A 15447-nucleotide genomic window follows, 5' to 3' on the forward strand; every position below is an offset into this window, starting at 1 on the left:
GAATTAACTTTTGAAAATTTCAAATAAAATTAACGTTTCTAATAAAGGTATGGCGCAGCACTTGGTGCGCATACCTTATATATTGTAATATATTATATATTTAATTGAACTTTTTGACTCTATTTCGAGCCATCTTCAGCAAAAACGAATATTTAAATAATTTTTTCTTTATTAATCATTATAATAAGGAAGGAAAAAAGAGAAAGAAAGAGAGAAAAAGACGGAAAGAGAATCATCGTATAATAAATTGATTAGCGCGATTAAATGTAGAATTTAAAAATAATAAGTTTCAATTTAACATGTAGAAAGAAGGGTGATTTAAAATGCACCATATTTAATTCAATGCTCCATAAGGATAAGACGGAGTAATGGTAGCGGTGAAGCGGGCAAGGGAAGGGCAGTTCCTGACAGAACGAGAACGATCTTCGAAAGCACTAGCACTTTTTCCTCGGACATAGTAAATACTGAAAGTGGAGACTACCGCAGGGACTTCGGTCGGTACTCCAGCGAGTTGCTCCAAAGCCCCTCCGCCATCTTTTTTTCGTCCGCCGCCGTCGCGCCGTTCTCGTACGCGACCGCGAAAGAGTCAAGAAAAGATTTTACACTCGGACGGAAAGTAAAAGGCAACGTCGGTTCGTACGGTTGGTTTTGTTGGTCCAACGGAATCCTTCTGTTAGCACTTCTTTCACCCTTCCGATACATGTTACGAGCAAAAACATTCAAGGGTTACATTCGCGTGCTCTTACCTTGTATCGTGAATAATGATCGATACAAGAAGCAAAGAGTAGAAAACGACATAAGAATGTAATACAAATACATAATTTGCATGTTCTGCCTGATATGATATTTAATTTTCCTTTGCTTTTATTATTTCGTTTTTATCTCTAAGAAATACACTATTAAATATCTCATTTTAAATCTCACTTCTATATTTCAAATCAAAATTTATTTTAAATAAATAAAAAACAATCTCTTTTGCATATTTTTTTCCATACATATGTACGTATATATATATATAGTATGTATAAAATATATTAATAATAGTGTACCCTTAAAATTTAATACCGTACTAATACTAAGCATTAAAAATTGATTGGTGATTAATTTTACTTATTTTGAGTATTAAAAACATTACTTTTTAGTAATGTTTTTAAATATTAGCAACAGCCCTCGTAAAAAAGAACTACTAGTGCAGTGATAACACTACTGAAATGTAGTAGTGGCACTGCTGGTATAGCACTACATTTCAGTAATATTTTTACTGTACTAGTAGTTCTTTTTTACTAGGGAGTACTTTTAATACTCATTACTAACCAATTTAATATTTACAATATACATATATTAAATTATAATTAATATATTAAATTTTCTAAGGCACTGTTGTTAATCTTTTTAATACTCAAAATAAATAATTAATTACAAGCCAATTTAACACTTACAATATTAAATTTTGTTAAAAATAATTAAATCTACACGTTGGAAAATTTTTTTTTAAATTTAATACATTTCACGTGTCCCAAACGATTCATCCAAATTTTGTGTTAATTTAATACAATTGATAAATATGTTAAAAAGCGATACAAACATTATCTAAAAATTAACAAAACATATAACTTTGGCATAATATAAAAACAAATTATGAAAGCATTTTTTTCAGTAAAATTAACATTTAATGTTTATAATAAATATTTCCATTTTAAAAGAGACATGACATCGATATTCGCATTGAATTATCGAAATTTGTTATTGTTGCTATTGATTCTCTCGCTGCGGTTACTTCGTGTGAGTGACTTTTATTGTACATTTTAACAATTATATGCGTATCGAGAGATTAATATAATGTAATTGTAATATGATGTAATTGTATGCATTTTTAAGAGTTACATAGAAAAACATAATAAGGATAATAAAAAATAAGAAGTTAAACAGCGAAGCGCACGCGTCTGTGATGTTTAGTATAATTTAAATTAACACGTACATTTATTTTTTATTTATTTATCTTAGAATTTATGTTTTACACATTATTAAAAGATCATTTATTCACTTATCCATAAATTTTTTTATTTTTATACTAATTGTAACAAATGTTAAATATCAGTTTAACAAAATATTCAAATAACATAATCACATAAATTAACACTCGAGTTAAGAATTTAACATAAAAATTTTAACAAGGATCATTTTTAATATAAATACATATAAAATGTTTTCTATCATTGTAGGTACTTATATATATTTTATAAAAGATGTATGTACCTATTTACGTTCCTAAAACATATTTGTCGAAAGCACATCTGTTTTCCTTATATAAAAAAGCAATTTTATATTTGGTATAATATAACAGTAAACAAAACGAGAAGAAAAGAGAGTGAAAACCACGAATTAATTCGCATTCTCATTGAATGGCCTAATGTATACCTATACGCGTAGTCAACGGCAGGCGCAATTTCACGTCACTATCTACGTACGTGCTCATTAAAATTCCAACAACGCGGCGACCTAGCGCGATAGATCACCGTAAACGATCGAAATTTGTGTATCCTTACGTGTACTTGCCGCACGACCGGACGCGTGGACGTGAGCGCTCACATGTGGAACTCTCCCGGACGCGAAACGCAGGCCGCTGGCCTGTGTACACCCCCGAAGAAGATGAACAAGGAAGGCACAGAATTACGAAGCGGCGGTGAAGGGTCGATGGACGGGGGAGGGGAGGGGGAACCAGGAGAGATAGGAGAGCAGGAGAAAACAGTGGCCCCGATACGAAATGGGAGTTCAAAGCTTCGACCCCCCCCGCAACAACGCGTCTAATTACTTGCTTCCTGCCTAGTGCGCGGCACGGTGAATTTACATCTTGTTTGTTCAAGCAGCAGTAGCGGTGTAAACGCCTCCGCTACCATCGCCGTCCAATGTAGATTGGATACTGCCTATAAACAGGCGATTGCCTTTGACTCGGACAGTCCAGTCTCAACGAGCGGCAATATCTTGCGCGAAGAGGATCATGTCGTATTCAGTAGATTACCCTGTGGACAGCAAAATAAATAGGAATGGAAGATAGGGTAAAAATTTGAGACGCTATACATATATAGAATTTTATTTTTTTTACAGAAAAAAGTAAAAGAATTCAACATACTCGTTTTGATCTACTTGACTTAAAAAAAAATTTAAAAAGCTTTACAATTTTATTTAACTTTAAACCGTAATTTATAATGTTATTCTTAATACGGTATTATACGTGAGAAAACTTGGTGATCTTATTAATCGGAATCCTAAACGGCCGCTTACAGATCCTTTACTGTACTCGATAAAAATGCATAGCCGCGCTTCCGAGGCATCGCCACTCTGTCCCTGGATAGCTAAGTCGCGCCCCGACAACCTTCTCCGTGCCCGTATTAAGGATGGGTTTACCCCGAGCCATGTGCGCTTTCGGTACCGACGTGAGACGAATAGATCTAATTCGTGGAATAAGACGAAGACGTCGAAGGCACAAAGATCTCTTTGATATATTCTTTTTGAATCGACTCTGGAAAGCGATTAGAAGTTTAAAATTAATTAATAAATTTTATTATCAACACGTTGAAAAACTTTGAGGTTGTCATTTGCGCGCTATTCTCCATATATGTTATAACTCGCAAAGAGCAATGTTGAGTAAATATTTCATTAATACAACATATATCATCGGGAAATATTATCAGCAGGCGCAATGATATGGATATTGTATGCTCTGTAACGCGTTCAATAATAAATGTCCATTAAGTGTTTGTATACAGCAGGTGTTTATGTAATTCATATCTTGAAAACCCTCTCTGAATCGACTGGCTTTTATGTCGTCGCGCTCTAATTGCCTTGCGATATTATGCATATTATTTTTTAGTGAAATAAAATAAATATTTTAAAATTATTGGACACTCACAATAAATTATATTCATTATCTTCACTTTGAATGTACGATACATCACAACAAACATTATCTATAAGATATCAAAAATATATTTTTAAAATCTATACTTAAAATCTATATTCTAATAGTAGCCTACAAATCTATTATTTCTATCTATTCTAAAATTTAACTGACGTTTACAGTGGAGATACATTAATAGTAATAATTTACGTTTAATCATCAGTTGCCACACTATACGTTTTATCACGGGAACAATATATCGGATAAAATATCGCAAAAAAATAAACGTATTATAAAAAAAATTTTCTTAATCTAAATATTAGACTTTGATAAATAAAATAGTAACAAAAATGTATGCATCTTTATAAATAAAAAAATTATAATATACATATAGGACATTCTCGGTCAAGTAGACCACCCCGCTGCCCAAAATTTAGCGCAACCAAAAAATTTCTTCTTGCAAAGCTCAAATTGTAAGTACACATGCTACTTTCATTAGCATTCTGGCCTTTTTGAAAATTCAATATGGCGAATCTAGAATCGCGACTAGAATGGACTGTCGTCAAAAAATTTTTGGAACTTTAATTACCGAAGCATAGGAGCCGGCTACAAAATTTTTCTATTTCCATAAATTAAGGTTTTGGAGCTTGCTGAATACGAATCCGCAGTCATAATTATAAAACAATGGCGAATCCAATATACTGGCCAAACTTAGCCAATCTTCAAATAACGCAAATTTGTTGCACAAGACTCAAACTGGAGTTTTTTGGGTCACCAATCATGGAATTTTCAGTTATTAAAGCAGAATTAGAGATATCGAATGCAATATAGCGGGTGAAATATGACCAGTATTTCGCAACGTTCAAGTTGGAAGATTTTTTGGTCAATCAATGTGTAGACATTGGTTTATTGGGTTTTTGATTACAAAATCGATCTTTACTTAAAGTTCAAGGCTGTTGAGCCAATATGGTAGATAAAATATAAAAATAATGGAATTTGCATTATTTGAAGTTTGATCGGCATATTGGTTCGCTATTGTGAATTTTATAATTATGACTGCGGATTCGTATTCAGCGACCCTCAAAACCTTAATTTATGGAAATAGAAAAATTTTCTAGCCCCCTGTGCTTCAGTAACTAAGTTTGTTCCAAAAATTTATTGACGACAGTCCATTCTAGAGATAGTCGCAATTCTAGAATATTGAATTTTCAAAAAGGCCAAAGTGCTAATGAAAGTAGCATGTGTATCTACAATTTGAGCCCAAGAAGAAATTTTTTAGTTGAGCTGAATATTGAGCAGAGGGGATAGCCTGCTTGACAGAAAATGCCCCATATATAAAAGTGAAAGAAATCATGGATGTACCATAGCCACAGTCGCAACTACGAATTAACTAGTAATTAATTAAATTACAACTACACTTTCTTCGACAAATCTACGTTAAAAAATTTAATTTATCTTAATTATTTTTTAAAAGTAAGACAAAAGTAACGACAAAAATTAATTAATGTAACTATTTTTCAAAATATATATAGAATTACATCAATATAAGATACTTTTGCATTATATTCAATAAAACTATAAAGTATCCTGTACAAATTGAATAAAAATTAATTTCGAAAAAAGAATATCGCCATTGACATTATTATAAATTCATTGTTTTTATTGATAATTAAAGATAATAATACATGCAAATAACAATCCATCGTGATGCAGCGATCGTCCGTTTGGACGAATCGTTTCGACGCTCCCGGTCTGCCAGATATATGTATCACAGATAAGCATACAGAATTCATCACCTTTACATCAGTCGACGTTTTTCATCCTCGGTTACGTTTTACGACGGCCCTTTCCAATCCTTAAGGACATTGGACGCTCTTAGCAGATGCAACGTCAGTGGGATTGCGCGCTCGAGCGCGAGTGTCTCCATTTTTGCGCCCTTTTTTGCCCTTTCGACGATGCGAGACACGTACAAAGAAATCTTCCCTCCCCGCTCCCCCCCTCTTTCAACTACGCTGCGGCCCGATGGATTATACGCATTCTCGTGTCACCCGTCTCGCGAACGAATTACATACATAGATATGTAATCTGCGCATAATGTTTGATAAAACTCAGATATCGCGTTCAGCCCGCGACACAAAAAATTATCGCACATATTCATCCTCAATACTCTTCGTTAGAAAATCGCATTTTTATTCGATTTTGCGCGGGGGATACCTTACAGTTTCATATAACGGTACTTAATGCAAAGGTATACTCCAGACTGATATTCTCTCAAAGGACTCCCCCGGCTTAGCCAGAAGAAGCAAGTAGCGAAGCTCCGCGCCAACGGTGTAATCAGAGTAAAAAGTTCCGTAGTTTTCACAAAGACACTCCTTGTATATTTAATGCAGTCCAGTGCTTAATTGCACTGGCGTAAGAATCTGACGTTCAGCAAATAACGAGGAGATATATATATATATATACATATCACGGTAAAAAAGTGAACCTTAAATTCTTATTATGTTTTCTATTTTGAACTTATTTTAATCTCCCGATTCGAAATACGACTTTTCACGGGATTAAATTCTTAATTCTAAAAATTTTACATTCAAGATACTCTGCATGTGTGAACTTTATCACAAAATTTCGGATCGAGTCGCAAAGTTTGACGAATTAATCGCTACAGAAATGTCATTTGACACATTTGGAATAATACGTCGACACGATTTTCATACGTGATACATAAATTAGGATTAATCAGTTTAATGTCACGTCTTTCTCGCTACCTGAACGCGGTCGCGCGATATCACTCCGCAATATTCCACGTGCATAACACAGAAATCAATTTAAATAATGCCGACACGATACACACACGCACGCACGCATAATATCCTCATTATTATCTAATTCAGCAATATTCGAGCATAACAATGCGTGATGCACGCGGAAACGAATTCGCGAAACAATTTCACACTGGCTGAGAGTCTGCGATGGTCGATCGATACAAACCGCGCTCTCGCACACGCGCGATTTATAGGATCCGCGTTGAATCGTAACGAACACGGTGCAGCTCCAATAATGTTATGAACGTTTATCGACATCGCGACAGTTCGTATAGCTCAGCCACGACGGCTTTAACGGTAACTTTTCTGATTTCCCAGTAGCAAACAGGTCGACGGTCTTAAATCACGCCAGAAATTGGCAAACAGTTAATACTCGATTCACCTTTCGCCTCTGGGAGAGGCGGTTGTTAAATAACGAGAGAAGCGGAAGACAGAGAGAGAACCACAATACGTGCAATACATACCGTAACTTTTTTTTTGATCGGCAAATGCAATCCGTGGCTCTTTCAATTATCGAGCTACATGGAAGCACTGTTTACCAAGGATGTTTGATGGGATAAAAAAAACGTGTTTTTAGATAGCAAAATACATGCTACGTTAAAATTCGTTGTTACTAATACGTGCTACTTTTATGACAATGTTATCTACATCAATATTTCTAGTGGACTAAAAATTTGTATTACTAAAATACTACTTTCTTTCTCCGGATTCAACAGAAATAGCAGCCTTTAAAAGTTTTTTTTTCCGACAATAATTGATACAAAATAAGAGCAAAAGTAATTTTTATACATTTATACTGAAATAATTATAAGGTAATAACTTCAGATTTCGTTTCACTTTTAATTTCATGTTTTATCATGTCTAAAATTTATACATCAAACTTTTATTTTATTGACAAATATATTGTATTTTATGGTAAGAAATCTGTAAAACTTTTACACAGGATTGAAAAGAAAAAGAAAGAATATTATCTAAGAAAGAGAGAGAGAGAGAGAGAGAGAGAGAAAGAGAGAGAAATCAAAAAATATAATCTTCTAACAAATATCCACAAATAAATATAAAATATTCGATAAAATTTACACAGTAATGGCTATAAGATAAAATTTATAACATTAGCTTTTTAATTAATAATATGCACATGTAGGAACTAGATGTTCAACCAATTACGCTGGCAATGTAAATTCAACAATACATGCGGTATATTAAATATAATAATATGTTCAAAGTTTTAGCACAGTGCAAGCGATACATGCTTTACATAAATAATATCGGCCATTATGTTAATGTTAATTTATCAAATTTGTCAGTAATCTAATTTTTGTTGTTGAGTAATAGTAGCACTGTATTATACGTCCGATCTGTTAACATCGTTTCCAATTAGCGTTTGTTAATTAAGTTCCATGAATTATGATTTATTCACTTGCTCAATCATCAATATAGAAATACTATTAATCGACGGATAAAACAATATGCAATGAAGGATTCGTGTATAAAAATCAGACCCTGTACATGCGCACCTTAATACTATAAATTGTATTGTTCATATTAACTACGTGAAATGACTTTTATAAAATTTAATACTTCATTTTTTAGCATTTTAATATAATTGATAAAGTTTTGATGCATATATAAATTCTAATACTGATCTTTTCAAAAAAGTAATTCAAGTTAATTAAATTTCAAAATAAAAATTTAAACATGTGGAATGTCAATTGCCGTGTTCTGTTATACGAAAACATTTTTGTTTTAATAACTTCAAACAAGACCTATTCAAGACACAATATTTTTTCGATGAAACTTCTAGGGCGCTATCGAAAACTTAAAGAAATGCTAGTTATAAAGATAAGATAGACTTTTTATATTTTTATCTTCACATTTTTTTACTTAATTTATATTACTATAAAATTATAATATAAAAATTTTATATATACACATAAAAAAAATATTGAAAAATAAGATAAGTACTTGATAAAATATGTGTGTGTACTTAAACAGCTCCGACGCTTTTCTTAATATTTGATAAAGTGGACTCTCAGCTGGTTTGTGCGTCCTAGTCCTTAATTGAAATATCCGGCACAGTCAAGGGGTCCGATCGGCAAAAGCTTGGTTATCACAAGGATGCGACATTTCCTTTTCCATCAGGATGCTCCGTATAATCCTCCAGTTTTCGTTTGGTGGATTTCAACGTGGAAGACGGCATGCGAACGCGTCTGCAAGTTTCTTCCGCAAACTTCAGAATTGGAATTAAGACGTTATAGAAATGGATTAAGGAGTTTAATTAAGTTGATTCAACGCCCCCGCGCCACAAAATTTCGCTCCCTTCCTCTCCTCTCTCTCTCTCTCTCTCTCTTTCTCTTTCTCTCTCTCTCTCCGGACTTGCGGATTGCCCTTTATCGTTGATTCTTCGCGGAATCTAGTTTCTAATTTTGAAGTTCACATTGCATAAATTTTACAAGTTTCCTAAATCTCATGCAATTGACAAAGATAAATAATTACGAGTATACTCCACAAAAATACTCGCTAGATTAATTGCTTCAATCGATACCCTACGGAAATTAACAATTCTTCAAAGTAATTAACAAATAATTCTTTTACATTTATCAACCTAATAATTGAGGATTCATAAATTTTTTCGTCTTGTTCTCGCACGGAAAAATCTAACGTTTGACCTAATCTAAAAACGATGGCGGTATTCAACGTAACGGCTCGAGATTTTCTTCGGTTCCCCGCCTACAATATGATACTTCTTTCTCCTTATTCTTCTTTGTCTCTCTTTCTCTTTCTCTTTCCATGAACGATTTCATTTTATATCCGGCAGGATTAGAGAACCTCTGTCCCTGACCATTTCATTATTCATCTTATATGCACTCCAAGATTATATATCTGTCTTTCGTTTTTTCACTTCGCCCTCTTCTTTCCTTCTCCGCGTTCGCTCAGCTTTATCCTTTTTATATTCTCTAGCCCACTTTGTCCCCTGTCGGCCCTCACCTTCCACTGCCGGGCGACTTCGCAATATTGTAATGTGAAGCACAATACGTTGCTTTCTAAAAGATGCGCCGCTGTGAAGAGGAGGATGCGCCGAGAGCGTAGAAAAAGATTAAAAAGAGAAGTAATACATCTCGCGGCAGTGAAAAAACATGCGCGCGTAATGAGTATACGCGCGTATATGTTCTATAATATGCGTAAAATTAAATGATCGATTCCTTCTTAAACATAAGAATTCGTTCGCATCGTTTATACAAACTTTTCTATTTTTCCGTCGCAATCTCATCGTAAAATTAGAATTTTCCTCACGTATGTATAATTAAATGACGTTGAAAAATTAATCATTTCTTTCCTAGAAAGATATTGTTATTTATTATCAAATTGAATAATACATAGCGATTGGGAATATACAATTATCTCTGTATTTTATTCGAGCGAATAAAATAATTTAATTGAGAAAAATAATCACGACCAGACGATTCCAACAAAGTTTCACAAAGTTTCAAAATTTATTTTATTGCGCACGAACGATCAACAGAGACCAGAAGATAGACGAACCGTACGGAATAATGTCCGTTGTTTCCGATAACGTCGCTTTGCATAAAGGATTCCCGGAGCAATGAAAATATTATGTCGGCAGAGGCCCATGACAATAACTATTTGAAACGGCAGATGCAAGAGCGCGTCTTAAATTACAAAGTTTCAGTTCCGTCGACGATCTCCAAGGAGCAGTTATCGTTTGCTCGGAGACTCCTATCTCTGCACACGAAATCGCCTCGACTACGTAGAATCCAGTTAGGTGTCCATATATAGGCGTATACACTGCTATATATACTCTCACATACTCCATTGGTTTCTTATTGTCACCTGCGCCGAAAGCTCATCCCGTAAATGGATCAAGTGCGCGAAACGTTCCTCCGATGGAGTCTCGATAGACACTCGTCGTTCGATCGAAGCGGCACTGATCGTGCAAAATACATTTCCGCAACAGATTTGTCTCTTGCCGATGACACATGTTTTACTGCAAACTTTGAGCGACTGTAAATGTGCCGTGGCTCGTGAACGTAAATGAAAATGAATAAAAATAATTTTATTATCTGCCTCTCTTTTTAAGATTTTTAAAGGATATAATATTTAAACAATTATTGAGTATAAGTCATACATTTATCTATTAAATATAAACACGCTGAAGATGACATAATTAAGATCGAAACGTTAGTGTAAGCGAGTTAGTAATGCTTATTTTTATTTTTACAAATGTTATTCAGCTCTAAGACCTTGCGTGTTTTACGCCCCTTTGTTTATCACAGTTGATTTAAACTATTTAAGAGTCTATTTTCTTATCTTATTTATTTTTCTGTTTAAATATAAAGTACTATTCTTACTAATTTACTGTAATTTTTTTAATGTAATTTTTAATGTAGCAAATTTTTAAATGACTGCAAACAGAAAACCGAGATCACGAATTAACAAATCACTGTCTTTTCAGAATAGCCGAGACAAGAATGAAATATTAAGACAGTCAAGGCGACTTTTCATCGCAATACAACGCAAAATATTCCGCGAATGCCCAGTACTTTATAACGTATTACATGCCGGACCGGATAAAAATTCCATAATGCGTAACGGAGTGCTCGTAAATATTTATCTTTTTCTACCTTGGCGTTATGCTTAAGTTTGCGCGAGAAACGCAACGAGATCCTCCACGAAACCCTTTTCGCGAAACTCAGGTAACCCTTGACTCAACTTAGAAATGCAGCGAGTTCTCTACTGTAATGCTCGGTGACCAGAAGTAATCTCATTCCCCGTGTCATAAACTCATTTAGGAATTCGCAAAGAATCCTTGACTAAAATATATACTTACATGTACGCGTACATAATCGTGCTCTCTTTATATAAGTTTGTAATTAGGAAAGCTTCTATCATAAAATTTGTAGAAATTCTAGATCATTATCAAACAAATCGAAGATTTACGTTCAAATGTTTATACATGCTCCTAGAAATTTAATACTGTAAGTATTAAATTGATTAGTGATTAATTACTTTGAGTAAAGCTTAAGTACAATAGTTGAAATAAATAATTAATTAACTAACCAATCTGATATTTATAAGATGTTGTTTAATAAGATGTTCATTGGCATTAAAAATTATTAAATTGCTTGTCAATTTAATTGTATATATATAGTTCGAATAGTCCAGATTCAGTTTGGAGTTGTGTTTCAAGACCGACAAATATTCGACACACAGTTTACCTAAACTGGAAATTGTACGATTTAATTATTATTAAGCACCAAGATCCGTTACAAATCGCATTTGGTATTACTAAAAATTTTTATCTAATTTGAACTTCCATGGTTTCGATTAGGTTTTATATTAATGTATGTTAATATTTATAGTATTAAATTTTTCTAAGGGATAATTGTTGAATACGTTGGGATATACGTACAATAATTATTTAAAAACAATGTACTTGATTACAAATTTTTGATCGATTTAAAAATATTTATTTTCAAATATTTGAAAATATATATATTATGCCAAATATTTAAAAATATTAGTACTTTAATATGTAAAATATTAGGTTATTAATAATCTCAACATACGCTAATCGTTATGTTCGCGTTGTCCGCAACTTCAAAAATGATTTAATCGCGCGCAGAAGAAACGCCTGTCAGGACCCTAAAGAGATACATTAAACTCGTAGGTATTTCGTGCTACATAGAATGCAGTAATGACAAAATCAGCCGTACCTTATGCGATCTAGAACAAAACATTGGCATACGTAGCGGGGATTCACGAACCGCGCGCCATATGGCGGAAGATTTCCGTGCAGGAAACTCGCTAGGGTCCGCGAAATTAGCCGCAGATACCCGGGATTTCGCTTGCATAAGCGACGTCGCAAAAACTCAGAATTCGCGAGAAGGATGGCTCGCGTGAGGTGGGGGAATTATAGCGACAGATTTGCAAGTGGGTGGTATACAAGTGTACAGGAGCGGATGTTGATTTTCGAAGCTATCAGTCCATGAAAAATTCGTAACAGGAATGTGATTAAGCGAGCACATGCTTAGAAGAAAATGAATCCTTCGCATTTTCTTGTGCAATATATAACTTAAAAAACTGATTCGTATATTTTTGAAAATTTGAAAAGAAGTACAGCAAATCAGAGGTAGGAAGTTTTCAAAGTTTAAAGGTAATAATTCTCTGGAGTTCTCAATAGAAACTAACTAGTTAAATAAGGAAATATTAAAGAGAATATATCTCTCCTCATTTTACGCAATAGCTTTAAAAAATTACTAAATAGCTACTTATACGAAATATCCTCCTACGAAATAGTCTTTTGTTAATTTTGTTCCAAGTTTCGCCCTAAAAGCGTAAATTTCAGCAGTTTTCGCATAAATCCGTCCCTGTAACTATGCCGCTGTAACTATGGAATATGACACGGGAGAAAGGGATACGAAACAGCAAAGAGGGAGGCAGAGTGAGGGGCGGAGTAGCGAGAAAAGAGAGGAGAAGCGGGTAGTAAGGCTCTTGCAAAACATACGCGGCTGAATCTGACACATCCTCTAGCAGTCTGTTGGGTTTTCCAGGATGGCGAGGGGGCCGTACAAATCTAGACGGTTACTTACTGACACACACAGCATTTTGCTATCCGTACCGAACTTTCTCTCGCTTGCGCTCGCGCCCGCGGTAGTGTAACCTCCGCGCCAACCTCTCTTCCTCCGCGGCTCACTACCTCTCATCTCCACTCTCTCGACAGTATTGTATTGTATTAAAGCCGCGGCTCGTGTTGCGGCTTGACAAAAGCAGGCGCACGACCTACCCCGGGTGCGCACTCCGGTCTCCTCCGTCCTTCCCCCCTGCCCCCCCCCCTCCATTCCTCCCCGCTCGTAATTCCACCCGCCGCTCTGCACGCGCCCAGCACCCCCGGTGGTGCCGCAGAGTCCAGAACACGCTGTATTATTCACGGAGTAATTTAAACCGCAAATGACAGATATCCTAAATGTCCTTTCTGGCCGGCCGTCCGATCGACCATTCGGATCCAACCAGGCTTGGCTCCTGTCATCTTGTCATGCGCGACAGCCGCAACAGGCGGATTAACGCTCGCACGAAGCTCGCGGAAAATATGTAACGGTATAAATACGAGCGAGCTCGTGATCGTCACGGGACCAGTCGAATTTAATTTTCATACGCAGATAATTCTCGATACATTAATATCGTGGATTTAAGTATACTTCGTGAAATCGTTTTAAGCACATTATCATATGTATTATAAGTAAAATATATTTCCTGCACATGTTTTAATATTCCTATATCTGCGCACGAAACACCATTACATTTATATAAAATTACACTTTTAAATGAGATAAAATGTTCAACAATATTTCATGTCACGGTAGTAATGCAAGCAATGTAATAAATTACACGTACGCCCTTCTCTTTCAAGAATGAGAGGAAAAATTGGAGAAAGATTTTAGAAAGAAGATTAAAAAATTGAAATAGAAAATTATAATGGATAACAATAGGTAACTTTTAATCGCTCCAATTACAGAATGAAAGACATGTTGAAAGTATCCACTTTTCTGCCCGATGATTTGGCAAACTTAGTTCTCATCACCTTCGCTCATTCCTGTCCTGTCCTCAAGTTTCAAGATGAACCTCAACCGCGACTCCATCAAAAGTGCTTTCAACCCTTATCAGACGCATCTGACTCTGACACGTGATTTGAATTTGCCGCCTACCATGCGGTGTCAGCGGTCCTCTTTAAAGTTATACTGTAGCTTTATCAGAAATTCACTTCTCAGGAAATATATGCGAAATAATAATATTCTCAAACGCGTAAAAACGGACGTAAGACATAAGACGTGATAAGACACAGATATTTATTAAACACTAAACACTTCGTAAAAAATTAAGGCAATTTTGGCAAAGTGCACGTTACGTAACGAACGTAAACTAACAATTTGGACGTTGACAAAAGATATAAGCAGAAGTATGTAACCATTCACAGCGCGTGATATGAAAACATGCCCGGTGGAATAATTTCAAAAAGCGTCCCCCCGTGAAAATTATTCTTAGCAAATTTCGCGCGTAGCTCATCCTGAAAAGCAACTTTTCGCGACTTTTCCGGTAGACAACGTTTCACGATGCGCCATTCTTAGCTTTTACATCAGAGCGACATGCACCGCGGCTTGAATTAACGAGAGGCTTTTCGTATCTCGGCGTTATTACAGCTCTAAGTAATGCGCCGTGCTTAAACCCGTATTTACGACGGCCGTGTAAAAACCTTTTGTCTTCGGGCCGAAATATTTCTCTTTCGTCGATCGATAGCGCAACATCAGAAATTTTTAATTTATGTTCCTCCTGCAACCACAGAGACGCTCAAGCAATCGCGTACGATTTTATTTGGCCTATAAAGCTGCCAAACGACGTAAAAAAGAAACGATGAGAACTTTTTATCGTGTTTCTAAATTTATCAAAAACATCCGTTGCGACCAAAGCTTTGCAAATGAATAAACAAAAACTTGTTTTTAAGAAACATTTTATGTATAAACATATTATTATATTTTTTACTTACAACTTTGTTGACATCATTCCAATGTTGCTGAACACTTCATCTCGTTTAAAAATTTAATTTTAAAGTGCAAACTACTTTAAAATCTTTTCCATAAGTTAGCTTTCATAAACCATATACAAAATATATCTTTTTTTCTTTCCACAGTAAGCTACAGAATATTATAGATT

Source organism: Wasmannia auropunctata, unplaced genomic scaffold, assembly GCF_000956235.1.
Source record: "Wasmannia auropunctata unplaced genomic scaffold, wasmannia.A_1.0 LD336059.1, whole genome shotgun sequence".
NCBI classification, from domain to species: Eukaryota; Metazoa; Arthropoda; class Insecta; order Hymenoptera; family Formicidae; genus Wasmannia; species Wasmannia auropunctata.